Source organism: Camellia sinensis, chromosome 5 (assembly GCF_055761805.1).
Source record: "Camellia sinensis isolate YWXY chromosome 5, ASM5576180v1, whole genome shotgun sequence".
NCBI classification, from domain to species: Eukaryota; Viridiplantae; Streptophyta; class Magnoliopsida; order Ericales; family Theaceae; genus Camellia; species Camellia sinensis.
In genome coordinates this window covers 216,843,464-216,857,391 of record NC_138965.1, presented here as the reverse complement: position 1 = coordinate 216,857,391, position 13,928 = coordinate 216,843,464, and positions in this window count along the sequence as shown.

Genomic DNA, 13,928 nt, shown 5'->3' with positions numbered 1-13,928 from the left:
CGGTACTAACCCTGAAATCAAAAAAGTTATTGAACAAAATAATTATACTAATCAATGTTTAAAAATAATTGGTAACAGTTAGATAAGATAGAAACCAACTTAGAAGATTATTCAGCTAACCATACCTCTTATAGTAAACAAACTTTAGACCAACCACTGTTAAATTTACCTAGTAATCGGTCTAAATGAGACAGTCTAATAACTAAAGATAATTCTACTGTCAAAGTTATAGAACAATTATTTTCTAAATTAACTACTGAACAGGCTTCTCATTATACTGAAAAAGGTCTTACTGTTTTAAATCAACAACCTACTCTAGAACCTATTTCTACTCAATCAGAAACTGATACAACTGATAATGAAATTAATATCTTAGCCCAACAATTTCAATTAACTAATCTTAATAAACTTTATTATCCTAAACCAACTCCAACCACTCTTACAAAAAAATGGTATTCTCGACCCACACCACCTGATCTCCAATATGAAGAAACTAATCTTAGTAATCAATTTTCTGTATCTGCTAAAAAGTTATATGAATGGAATATCGATGGTCATAGTGAAGATCAAATCCTTCAAAAATTAAATCATTTATCTATGGTTGCAAATAGTTATCTTGGTAATTACCCTAATTATACTCAACTTGAAATTGTCTTATTGATCACCTCTGGTTTTACTGGTATGCTCAAATCTTGGTGGGAAAAATATCTTACTGACGAACAAAGAGAATCCATTTTGCATGCAAGTCAAAAAGATGAAAATGATTTACCTATATTTGATGAAAATATTGGCTACTATATACCTGATGGTATTAATAATTTAATTTATACCATAGTCTGACATTTCATAGGTACCCCTACTAATATTTATTCTCGCATACATGATCAACTCAGTAATCTTACTTGCCCTACATTAAGTGATTTTCAATGGTATAAAGATGTTTTTACCTCTAGAGTTATGTTAAGAGAAGATTGTACTAAATCCTTTTGGAAAGAAAAATTTATAAATGGATTGCCCAGTCTTTTTGCTCATAAAATCAGGGATGTACTTAGTCAACTTACAGATGTTATTGAATATGATAATTTAACTTATGATGATATAATTAATACTATTCAAAAAGAAGGCCTAAGAATGTGTATTGATCTTAAACTTAGTTAAAAAACTGCTAATGATAAACATAAGGCTAAATATGAGTTAAGCAACTTCTGTGAATAATATGGTTTACCTCCTGTAGCACCCTCTCGCCGCAAAAAACATAAATACACTAAACATAAGTCATCCTACAAATATTCTAATAAATATAAAAAGAATTATACACCTTTTAAATCCACTGATAAATTTTATACTAAACCAAAAAGGAAATATTATAAGAAATCACATCCAAAATTTAAATCTAATAAAGATGTTACCTGTTATAATTGTGGTAAAAAATGTCATTATTCTAATAAATGTAAAGAAAAATAAAAAATTAAAAGATAAAGTTAATCAACTACAAATTAATGATGAATCAAAAAATCAATTATATGAAAATTTTCAATTAAACCAATCTGTTAGTAATTCCTCTTCTGATAATTCTGATACTTCATCTGATTACCATTCACCTAGTGATACTTCTGATAATAATATTGAATTAGGATGTAATCATGTTTATTGTAAACCAGTTAAACAAATCACTGTTCTTACTAAACAAAATAAAGAAGAAACTGCTCTTATTGAATTAATTAGTAGTTTAGAAGATCCATAGTTGAAACAAAAATATACTGATAAATTAAAATCTTTACTAACCAATCATGATAAGAAACCTAAGTTTGATAAGCCAATTATTAGTTTATCCAAAAACTTAGAAATATTTAAAACTAAAAAAAAAGAAATTACATTACAGGATTTACAACATGAAATTAATCAGATTAAACAGACCATCAAAGATTTACAAAATAAAAATAAATTATTAGAAGATGAGATTACTGTTTTAAAAATAAATAAAAGTTTAGATAATTTCCAAGCTAATGATGCCATTTCCCCAGAAGAATCTGATAATGAATCTGAACATACTAATCCTGATAATCTTTTATTTGATAATCGATCACATCAATCTCATAATCATGAAAACAGAAGATTAAATCTTCTCAATAAAATACATATTAAAAAATGGTACTCCAAAATTAAACTAGTAATTAATGATTTTGAATTAGAAGTTATTGCTCTTATTGATACTGGTGCTGATCTTAATTGTATTCAAGAAGGATTAATCCCTACTAAATATTACGAAAAAACAAATGAAAAATTAACTTCTGCTAATGGTAGCAAAATGCGTATTAAATATAAATTACTTAAAGTCCATATATGTCAACATAATGTCTGTTTCAAAACCTCATTTGTTTCAGTTAGAAATATGACTGATAAAGTTATTTTAGGAACACCATTTATATTCTTATTATATCAATTTGCTACATCTAGTGAAGGAATAACAACTCAAGGTTTTGGTCAAACAGTTACTTTTAAATTCTTATCACCATCTGAAGTATTGGAATTAAATCAATTAAAAGACTTTATTTCCCAATCTATTAATCGATTAACTCGTCAGTTACGTTTTCTAAAAGAAGATGCCCATTATAAATGCATTGAACAACAATTAACCAATCATGTTGTTAAATCTCAAATTGAAGAATTTAAATTAAAATTAGAAACAACTGCTTGTTTTACTTTACCAACTGCCTTTTGGCATAGGAAAAAACATGTAGTCACTTTACCATACATTAAAAATTTTAATGAAAGACAAATTTCTACTAAATCTCGACCTATTCAAATGAATCATGAATTAGTTGAAATGTGTAAAAAAGAAATCAATGAACTATTAAAAAATCGAATTATTAGTCCTAGTAAATCACCATGGTCTTGTCCTGCTTTTTATGTTAATAAAAATGCTGAATTAGAACGAGGTGTCCCTCGTTTAGTCATCAATTATAAACTATTAAATAAAGTTTTAGAATGGATTCGCTATCCTATTCTTAATAAAAAAGATTTAATCAAAAGACTTAGTCAAGCTGTTATTTTTAGTAAATTTGATTTAAAAAGTGATTTTTGACAAATACAAATTCATCCTAAAAATAGATATAAAACTGTTTTTACTACACCCTTTGCTCAGTATGAATGGAATGTCACGCCTTTTGGATTAAAAAAATGCACCTAGTGAATTTCAAAATATAATGAATGATATTTTCAATCCATTTAGTCATTTTTCCATAGTTTATATAGATGATATTCTCATTTTTTTTTTAAAATCAATTAGTGACCATTGGAAACATCTTACCGCTTAATTTTATACTATTAAAAGTCATGGTCTAGTCATATCTGCTCCTAAGATTAAATTGTTCCAAACTAAAGTCAGATTTTTAGGATATGATATTCACCAGAATACAATTCTACCAATTAGTCGCTCTATTGAATTTGCTTCTAAATTTCCTGATGAAATCTTAGATAAAACCCAATTACAATGTTTTTTAGGATCACTGAATTATATTGCTGAATTTTAAAAAGACCTTAGAAAAACTTGTCAACCTCTGTTTTATCGGTTAAATGACAATCCTCCTCCTCGGTCTTCTACTCATACTGCTATAGTTAAACAAGTCAAACAATATGTCAAGTCTCTTCCTTGTCTTGGTATTCCTACTGAAAATTCATTCAAAATTATTCAAACTGATGCCTCTGATATTGGTTATGGTGGCATCCTTCTCCAGAAAATTATTCTTCAGTCATCTGAACAAATTGTTCGTTATCATTTTGGTGTCTGGAATAAAGCACAAAAGAATTATAGTACTGTAGACGCGCCCCGGGAACTCTCCGATATCCGTGCGCGATGGCGCGAAATTTCGTTTGCTCTCTGAGCTACTACAGTTCGGACTCAATGTCACGGTTCTGAATCTAAATCTCACAAAGTGCAATGTGAGACTAATAAATCACCAAAGATTCCAAATCCGGCAAATCGTTTTGGAAAATTGATTTTTATAAAGAAGTTTCAAGCATGGACTGCTTTGCCAGATATAGAGTCGCCACCTAAATATTTTATTTTGGGAGATTTAGGAAACCCTGACTCATGCCTAAGGCCACGTGTCCGTCATCACCAAAGTTGCCTCAGCTCGGGAACTTGGGTACGAGAGGGGAAGGTCATGCAATGAGCACCCCCGCTCACCCGATCAAAGATCGGCCTGTACTAAGCATGATATTTTGTTTTTGAAAACACATGTGCTCTTATTCCGGTTAATTAGCTAATCTTACTACGTGATGCGCACAACACACAAGTATAGACTAGATCGCCTAATTTGGAACAAAACATTGCATGTTCGTTTGAAAATGGTTTGAAGTTTGCTACTCGCAAGTAGGCTAAATCGGGGATTTCAATGAATTGTTCCAATTCAAGTAATCCAACCTCCACCCACAAGCATTCAGGCAGTTATATCACATAAGCAGTTAGCCTCATGGCAAGCATGCTTTCATGGCAGTCAGTAACACACATGCAGTATGCTAAAGCGTAAACACTCACAGTGTACTCTAAGCCAAAACAGAGAACTAGTTAGAAATCATGCATGATCCTAGTTTATGTTAAGATGGCTAATGCAACACATGCAAAAATGCTACTAGAGAGGCTCGACTATCTAGAATGTCATGTGAAATGCAACTTGATACATGTATTCAACTAAATGTATTGAAATACAATGAAGTTAGTATGATGTGCCGAGCCTAGTGCATGCAAAATAGATGAATGATGCACGCATGCGAGCATAAGGTATGCTAAATGAAACATGTCCTAAGACTAACCATCGTAAGCGGTTAAGTAAAAGACAGAAAGAAATGGGGGTTGGAAGACATGCATCGTACATACGCACGCTTTATTACAACCATTGGCCCTCTCGACGGAGGGTCCGAATAAAAAGCTAACTAGCTAATCTAAGCTAATTAAACTAATTATTACATCACAACGAAGCTAATTAACTAATCCTAGTTAACTAACTATTACAAAACGATTAAGCAGCTAAACACATTAACTACTTAAATACAAGCCAAAGCATAAACTAGCTAATCACATTAGCTAAGTAAAGCAGTAAAACAAGGTCCTCAAAGGTAGAAGATTGCATGTATGCCCAGTCGCCTCGTTCAGAAATCCGTCGCGATGCTTTAACTTGCTTCTGTTTGCAGCTGTTCTCAGAACCTTGCACCAAGCTCCAGAAAGCTTCTAACTCATCTTGGGGACCTGTGGGAGGGTGGCCGACCAGTTGTTGGTGTTTGCAGCCACCTGCCGACCACTTTTTGATACTACAAACCAGAAAAAGTGGTCGGCCAGCTAGTTTTTCTGGCTGGCCGACCAGTTGTTGTTGCCAGACTGCAATTTGCTGCAACAGAGATCAAGAAAGGGCATGGCAATGTATTTGTAAGATATGTGTGCACAACCACCCTCCCTATCATTTTATAAGCTCAAGGGAGTGTGGTTCTTGACCCTTGGGTAACCAATTGCACATTTCGATGCATGATGGTCGAGAGGCGAAGTTGCACAATTCAATATGAAAATGAATGCACAAGTAAATACATAAGGCCTAAAACTCTATCATGTAGGATAAAGAGCGTCGGCGACCGAGAATTGAGGCACGTTTCATCACTTTAGGTATGAAACGTTCCTCATTTCTCGTGTTTGGACTAACACCTATTCTAAACAAAATGCAACACATAACATGACATGTACAATGCTATGTAACATGGAATATGCAAAAATGCAATGCAACACAAGCATGCAAATATGAAATATGACTTGAGCATGCAAACATGCAATGCAACATGAACAACCTAACAAGGCTAATGACATGCACAATGCTAATGCATGCATACTCAATGCAAGATAACATAAGCATGCAACAATATGAACAACAATTAGCATACACAATGCAAATGTCAACTAGCATACTCAATGCAAATGGACATGGCATACTCAATGCAATATGATCATGGCATACACAATGCAATATGATCATGGTATACACAATGCGAATCAAGAGTATGGCATGCGCAATGCAAACAATAACACAACATGTACGATGCGATGTAACATGGCAAACACAATGCTCAATGGACTTAAACCGAATGTGGGTAGACCTCAGCCATGCCAAAACAGAGGCCATAACACCAAAACAAAGGCACAAAATACAAAGCATGCATGCACAATGCATTGGCCAGCCAAGTAGGCCTAAAAGCACAACCCTCAAGAGTGCTCAAAGAGTGACAAATGTGTAAGTGTAACAACACTAAGCGCACTGAAATTAAGTGAGAAATGATGCCAAATCATTCAAACAAAGCAAGCATAGCGTGCAAAGGTCCTAAAGCATGAAGGCTAATAAAGGGGACTACAAAGGAGGCATGCAATTCATGGAAAATATGCATGAACCAACCACAAACAGAGCTCAAGTAGGTCTAAACATGGACCAAAACATGCTAAGTTAGGGGCCCAAAGGCCTAGGCATGCAAGCATACACACTAGGCCATAAACAAGGCGACAAATGCACAACCCTTAGAGGCACTCAAAAGGTGAATAAAGTGAGCATATGGCAATGCTACACACTCTGAAATAACATGATGAATTATGCCAAATCATGTACACAACACAAATGAAGCATGCTATGGAGCTCAAAGCTTGAAACTAGCATAGGCACTTGTACTACAACTATGCAAAACATGAAGCATGTAATCAAAGCAACCCAAAACAGTCCTAGAACATGTTAAAATGAGTCTAAAACATGTAAGGAAGGAAGCCAAAATATGCTAGCATGAAGGGCATAAGGCATGGTGAATGCAAGGCAAATAAGGTGATTTATATTACACCTATTAAAACCAAACATGAGATGACTTAACCAGTAAAAATCAAAGTTATATCATGGAAAGATAACCCCCAAAACACATTGAAATGATAGCTCGCAAGCTTAGGCATGAAGGCATACGCAATGACCCATGTTTAAGGCATAAAGGGGCAAACCCTCCAACGCATTGAATAAGTGAAAGATGCAAGTGTATATCCATGAAACATGTACTGAAATAACATAACAAATTATGCCAAACCATTCAAATAAGCCAAGCAATGCATGCTAGTGGACTTGATACACGAAGCTAACAAGCTAGAATGCACTATAGTTATACAAAGCATGGCATGCATGACCAAAACAACACAAATCAGAGCTAAAGCATGCTAAAACATGGACAAAAGCTTCTTAGAGTTAAGCCAAAAGCATGCTAGAATGACATGTCAAAGCATGAGACACATTAGGCTAATTCATGGAATTGCACTACAAGTGCATGAAGCATGCATGGGGCTATTAAACCAAACCTTAACAGAGGTATATCATGGCAAAATACCATCAAAAACATGCTGAGATGGACTCAAATCGAGCTAGAATGACATGCTACTTCATAGGGCATACAAGACTAGTTTTTTACGTTACACTACAAGTGTACAAGGCATGCAAGGGGTGACCAAACCAAACCAAAACAGTGGTATGACATGCTGAAATAACCCCAAATACATGCTAAGAACAAGCCAACACGAGCTTAACAAACATGCTTACAGATGAGGCATTTAAGACAAGTATTGAAGACACAAGGAGAGGGGATGGCCCTCTCCTAGTTGGGACCTCAAAACACCACTTCCACCACTGAAATTCCTCCGGATTTCAGTGGTGAGAAGGTCAAGACAAGGTGGTCCCAAAAGCTCACAAAGAAGGCACAAAAGCAAGGCCAAACAAGGCCTAAGATGGGGTAAACAACCCCAAACACAAAAGTGACCTCAAACAAAGATCCAAAGCATGCAAAAACAGAACTCTTTGTAGTAGAAAGTTAAGCTTAAATCAGCATGAAAATAAGGCTAAAAGCTTAAACAAAAATAAGGGATTTAAGGGTTAGAAACTCACCCTTGAAGACCACCTTTAAAGCTGCAACTCCAGTAGGTTTTTCAAGCTCAAACCAACCCAAGAACACCAAAACCAGCTCCTAAGCATCTCAGCAACAAAAGGATGGTGTTTAAGTGTGTGTTTGTGTACAAAAGTGAGACAAAATGACACTTTAAGGCACAAAACAAGAGCAAAAGAGAGATATAGATACAAGTGTGTATGTATAACTCAAACCACCAATTTCTGAACCTGGAGGAGGAAGGAGGAGCCTTCCTCTTATAGAGAGCAAAAGCACAAGCTTCTTCAAGAAGCTAAGGCTCAAGGCCATCCCTCCATACACGTGTATAGAGGATGGTTCTAATGCTCTCCAGCTGTGTTAGCTGGCCAAAAATATCTCCAAAAAAGTGACAAAAAGCAGCCGACCACTTCAAGTGGTATCCCACAACAAAAACTGGCCGGCCAGGGGTAGGAGAAGTCTACACACTGAAAACAAGCAAGTGGTGTAGTGGCCGACTAGAAAAGGTGGCCCAAAGACCAAAAATGCCAGTTATCCGACTAGAAAACTGGCTGGTAGGAGGAAAAGTGGTCTCAAAGGGGAAAAACTGGTCTCCCATCCTTGTACCACCTTCCAAACAAGGAAAACAAAGTTTGTACAAAAAACAAACCAAAACGGATGCAAGACGAGAGATCGGGAGGCAAAGCACGCGGCCGAAAGCCTCGAAAACTAGTCTACTGGCATCAAAAGTGGTATACGACCACGAAAGTGGTCTCCCGAATCACAGTGTTCCTCTAGGCAGAGGTAACAAGGCATGGTTCAAAAATCACGCCAAACGGAGAACGTTAAGCGGTCCCGAGACAAGGCGCGTGACTGAAGGCTCCAAAAATCGAAAAACTAGTCTCCAAACGGAAAAAATGGCCTACGACCACAAAAAGTGGTCTACGACCACAAAGAGATGGTCTACAAGACCTCTCCCTCCCTTTTGGAAAAGAAAACAAGATTCGGTCCACAAACTGAGCCAAAGCACAAAGAGTTCAGAGGCCCGGATGCAAGGCTCTCAGCCAAAAACTCCGAAATCTCAGAACGAGCACAACATGCACAATCACCAAACGCTCAATTAATGGCGTCTGAGTCTTAAGGTCGGTCAAAAATGGGGTGTCTACAAGTACTATTAAACAAGAAATTTTATCTACTATTTTATGTATTAGTAAATTTCAAGATGATATTTTAAATCAAATTTTTTTACTTCGTGTTGATTGTAAATCTGCTAAGTATGTTTTAGAAAAAGATGTTCAAAATCTTGCTAGTAAGCAAATTTTTGCCCGATGGCAATCTATACTAAGTATTTTTTATTTTGACATTGAATATATTCCTGGTTGTTAAAATTCTATTCATGATTTTCTTACCAGAGAATTTTTACATAGTGGATAATAATGTCTATTCCCTATATTTCATCCCATAAATAAAAAATTAAACACTACAAATCCCTGATTAAGCATACTGTTCGTTGCCTTGCCTTTCTCAAATCAACCCATATACCTACTAAAAGAGCCCAGTACATATAATTTCATCGGATTAAAGCTCAGAAACAACAACTTGCTCATTATATTAACTGTTTACATGAACATACTGATCAATTAGATATCCTCAGTGGATGCTAATTTATCTTCTCTATTTCATAGATGTCTCGTCCACGGCCTCCTTCCAAAGCCTTAGTCCCATCAAGTCAACCGTTTGTTCCTCCTCCATTGGAGTTAGTCACCAAATACCATCCTGCTGAACTGGTTAACCGTTACCAAATTCTTAGTAACAGTCCTAAACCTAGTTATACATCTGCTTTGGCTACTGATCCTTTTGCTTCATCCAGTCAAGCAGTTACTCCATACCCTCTTAATCCTATTAAATCAACCCGATCTGATTATGTTAAATCCACTATTACTAATCTCTTTTTCAAAGAATCTAGTTACCCAAAGAGTCATACTGTTCATGATCTGGTTAAATCTTATTTCCCTCCTGGATGACATTTTATTTCTTTCCATCCAGAAAAAACAATTACTTTCTATAAAGACATCCTGTTCAACCATCAGTCAATTGTGATTAAACTCATTTATGATCGCACTTACACAAGTAAAATTGTGTACCATTCACTCTATATTCACAACTTTGTTTTTCTGGTTGATTGGGGTTCTCCTTATCAACTACGAGATCTACCTGGTCATTCAATTCAATAAAGTTACTATGATTATATTGATGCTTGGTTCAAAGTTCTCTTGTATCAAAATGAGTCAAATAATTACTCCTAGTTTCTCCAGTTTGATCAAAAATTCAAATCTGAATTACCTACTTGGTTTTTACGATGGTGGACTCAGTATGGCGCCATCCCAGAAATCTTCCCATCCATAATTATGGATCAAGTCAACTATTTCTCTATTGTTTTCTTATTCACTCCACAGCAAAGGAAATTCCCTCCATTGCTTATTTTTATGTCCAAATACAAAATCCCTTGGATATTCAAATGGCAATATGGTATTTCTGATGATGTTATTTACCGGCAACACATGGTTAAATGGTGGGATAATTTCAAGATTCCACGCGTTGTTGAAATTGTTCAAATTGAATTTCCAATCAACATTCATGCCCCTACACCTGCCATGATTAAAGCTTAGCAGAACCCAACTGCTTCATTAACACAAGGAAGCCAACTTCCTCCAGTCAATCTTGGAAGCCCAACATCCAGTTCTTCCAAGCCCAAGTTAACAAAGCCCAGTTTTGACCAGTGCAAGTCAAAGGATAAGTCCAAATCAAAGGTTAAGCCTAAGTCCAAGTCATCTAAAGATGAGCTCCTCCAAATGGCTCGTCTCTTCATGGCCCAAGCGAAGTCAAACTCGGATAACAACAGTTCAGAAGATGGTTCAGACAGTTCAAACTCTTTTGAAGGTTCAACTACTCAAAATCCATATGGACCCGAGTTTCAAGATGCTCAGGACCCATATGCTTAATTCAGTCATTGGATTCTATATAGTTATAATTATTAGCTTCAATCAATACTTGTCTTTTGAGAAAAGCTGCTGATATATATATATATATATCTATATTGATTCCCTCAGTCACATGCCTCTAAGCAATGAATAGTGAAAAAGTCAGCATAACTGTTCACTATTCATCAAAAAGTCAACATTATTATTCATCATTCATCATGATTCATCCCGCCGACAAATTCAGCACAGTAAAAGGCAGCCATCAACTTTAGTCACTCACCGAAAGTAGCAGACAGCTCCCATGTGCTCCTGATGCTCCCTTCAAGTCAAGATTATTCATCACAGGGCTAACAGTATTCACTCACAAGGCTAACAGTAGTCTTTTTTTATTATAAAAAGGGCCTTTCCAGTCAAGAATAAGACAGGGTTAAAAAATTGAGAGCATTCCTTCCTCAAGAAAATAGCTTTCTCTGTAATTTTATATTTTCAAAAATTGTTTTCAAATTATGTATTTTGAAGAACTGTTGCTTGCTTCATTCCAGTAAACAATTGTAAATTTTATTAAAGTATTAATGTTTATTTGAAGTGTTTTATTATCATATTTTGAAGTGTTTTATTATCATATTTAAACTGTTTCAGTTAGGGGTGTCCGCGGTTCGGTTTGCGGTTCGGTTTGGACCCGCCCGCATCTATGCGGTTTGGGGAAAAGTCAACCCGCAACCGCCCGCAATGCGGTTTGCGGTTTGTGTGGATAGGGTTGGCGGATGTGCGGGCGGTTGCGGGCGGTTTGCGGATTGAATTTTTTTTCAAAAATTATTTTTAAACCCTTTTTTTTCCTCCCATTTTGTCAATCTTTATTTTGGACATTTTTCCTCATATTTTATAAAATGCTCCAACATTAATAATTAATGAATTAAAACTTATAAAAAACTTACAAAATAAAAAACACAACAAATTCAATTCGAAACCTAAACAAATCACTCAAAATCTACATTCATCATTAACTTACATTCATCCTACATTCATCATTCATAACCCAAATAAAAAAAATGCTACATTGAAAATTCTACATTCAATATTCATCATTCCTAACCTAAATACAAAAAAAAAAAAAAAAAAATTCTTCATTAACCTACATTCATCCAAAATGCAAAAAAAAATAAAAATTCATTAACTTACATTCATCCAAAACCAAAATGCAATTAAAAAAAAAAAAATTGTTGTTAAACTTCATTCAATACAAACCCATGAAATAAAATAAAAACATTTCAATTCCAATCCTTCACTCACATGTTGTCAAACTTCATTCGCATCCAATCCAACTTTCACAAATTCGAATTCCAATTCCAATTCCATGCATTTGGTTGATGAACCCTACACAAAAACAAATTGAAAAAATATAAACTTTAATCTTCAATTAGAGTAAAAAATAAAAAGATAAACAAATGTCTATATATTTCATCTCAATATAGTAACAAAATGTATTGAGTATATGAAAAAATAACCAATGATCAAATGGATATTAGAGATCAATTATAGCATCAACATTATAGGTTGAAGTTGAAGATGAGCTCGACTCCAAAGTACCTAATTAGGAATCAACAAGAGAAGATTAATAAAACTTACATTAGAAAATGAACAATACAAATAAAAATGAAGATAAATAAATTCTCATTTACTCGAGTCATATTGCTCAAATTCCTCCACATCATCCATCGCCTTTCGAAGAGAAATTGGAAGGTTGCTTCGAAGCCAATTTTGAGTACATACAAGAGCTTCAACCATAGAAGGTGAGAGTGAACTACGAAATGGGTGAAGAATACGCCCTCTCGTACTAAAAGCCGACTCCGATGCAACGGTAGAAATAGGCATGGCCAACACATCCCTTGCAAGTTGTGATAACACCCTATATTTGGTTGCATTCACCTTCCAATAATCCAAAATCTCAAATGTTTGATTCTTTGCAAAATGTTCAACCTCGGATAAATATTGTTCCAATTCCGACTTAGATCCACTAGTGCATCGCCCCTCCAAATAGGAATTAAATTGGGAGTCAACTAAAGAATAGGGATCATCATCATCATCATCTTCCACCATATTCACAACTTCACTCACACTTGGAAGTTTCTCATTTGAAGGATAAAGTGTGACATAATGGCTATACAAACGACTCAAACAACTCTTAACCTTGTCAACCATCTCTTCCACCTTCCTATTATCTCCAAGAAATAAATTGGAAAAACAAAACTCCAAGTATGTCATTTTTTTGGTAGGATCAATAACCACTGCAACATACAACAACAAATTGATTTTACTTCCATCCCCCCAATACTTGCTAAACTTTAGCTTCATAGTCTTTGCCATTGAGCTCAAAGTATCATCCTCCTCCAAAATTAATTGATTAATTTTGCTTTCAATAACAAACATCTTTTTGTAAAAAGCATTGGAAGTAACAAAGAGAGACCCCGAAAATTTCTTAGTTGCAACATAAAAATTTTTAGAAACCTCAAAAAAATTCTACACTTTTTCCAATCCAATTCATTCGGACTTCTTCTTATGCCACCATCAACATCAATGAAATAAGGTTCAAAGTTGGAATCCACAAACTTCAATCGGTTAAAAGCCTTCTCATACTTTTCGGCGGCCTCTAACATCAAATAGGTAGAGTTCCACCTAGTTGGTACATCTAGGCATACAAGAGCTTTTGAATCAAGTTTGAGTGTGGCCGCACATTTCGTAAAAACATCATGCCTTTGAGGAGAAGACCTCACATATCTCACCGCAAGTCTAATGTTGGCAATAGAATCATCCATTTATTTCAACCCATCACTCACAACGAGATTAAGAATATGTGCACAACAACGCATATGAATAAACTCATGTTGCAAAATAGTCCCCTTCCAATCTTTGGTTATCGTTTTCAAATATTGAATGGTAAGATTATTAGAACTAGCATTATCAACTGTTAAGGTGAATATGCTATCAATGTTCCACTCAATCAAACACGACTCAATTTTTCGACCCAATGTT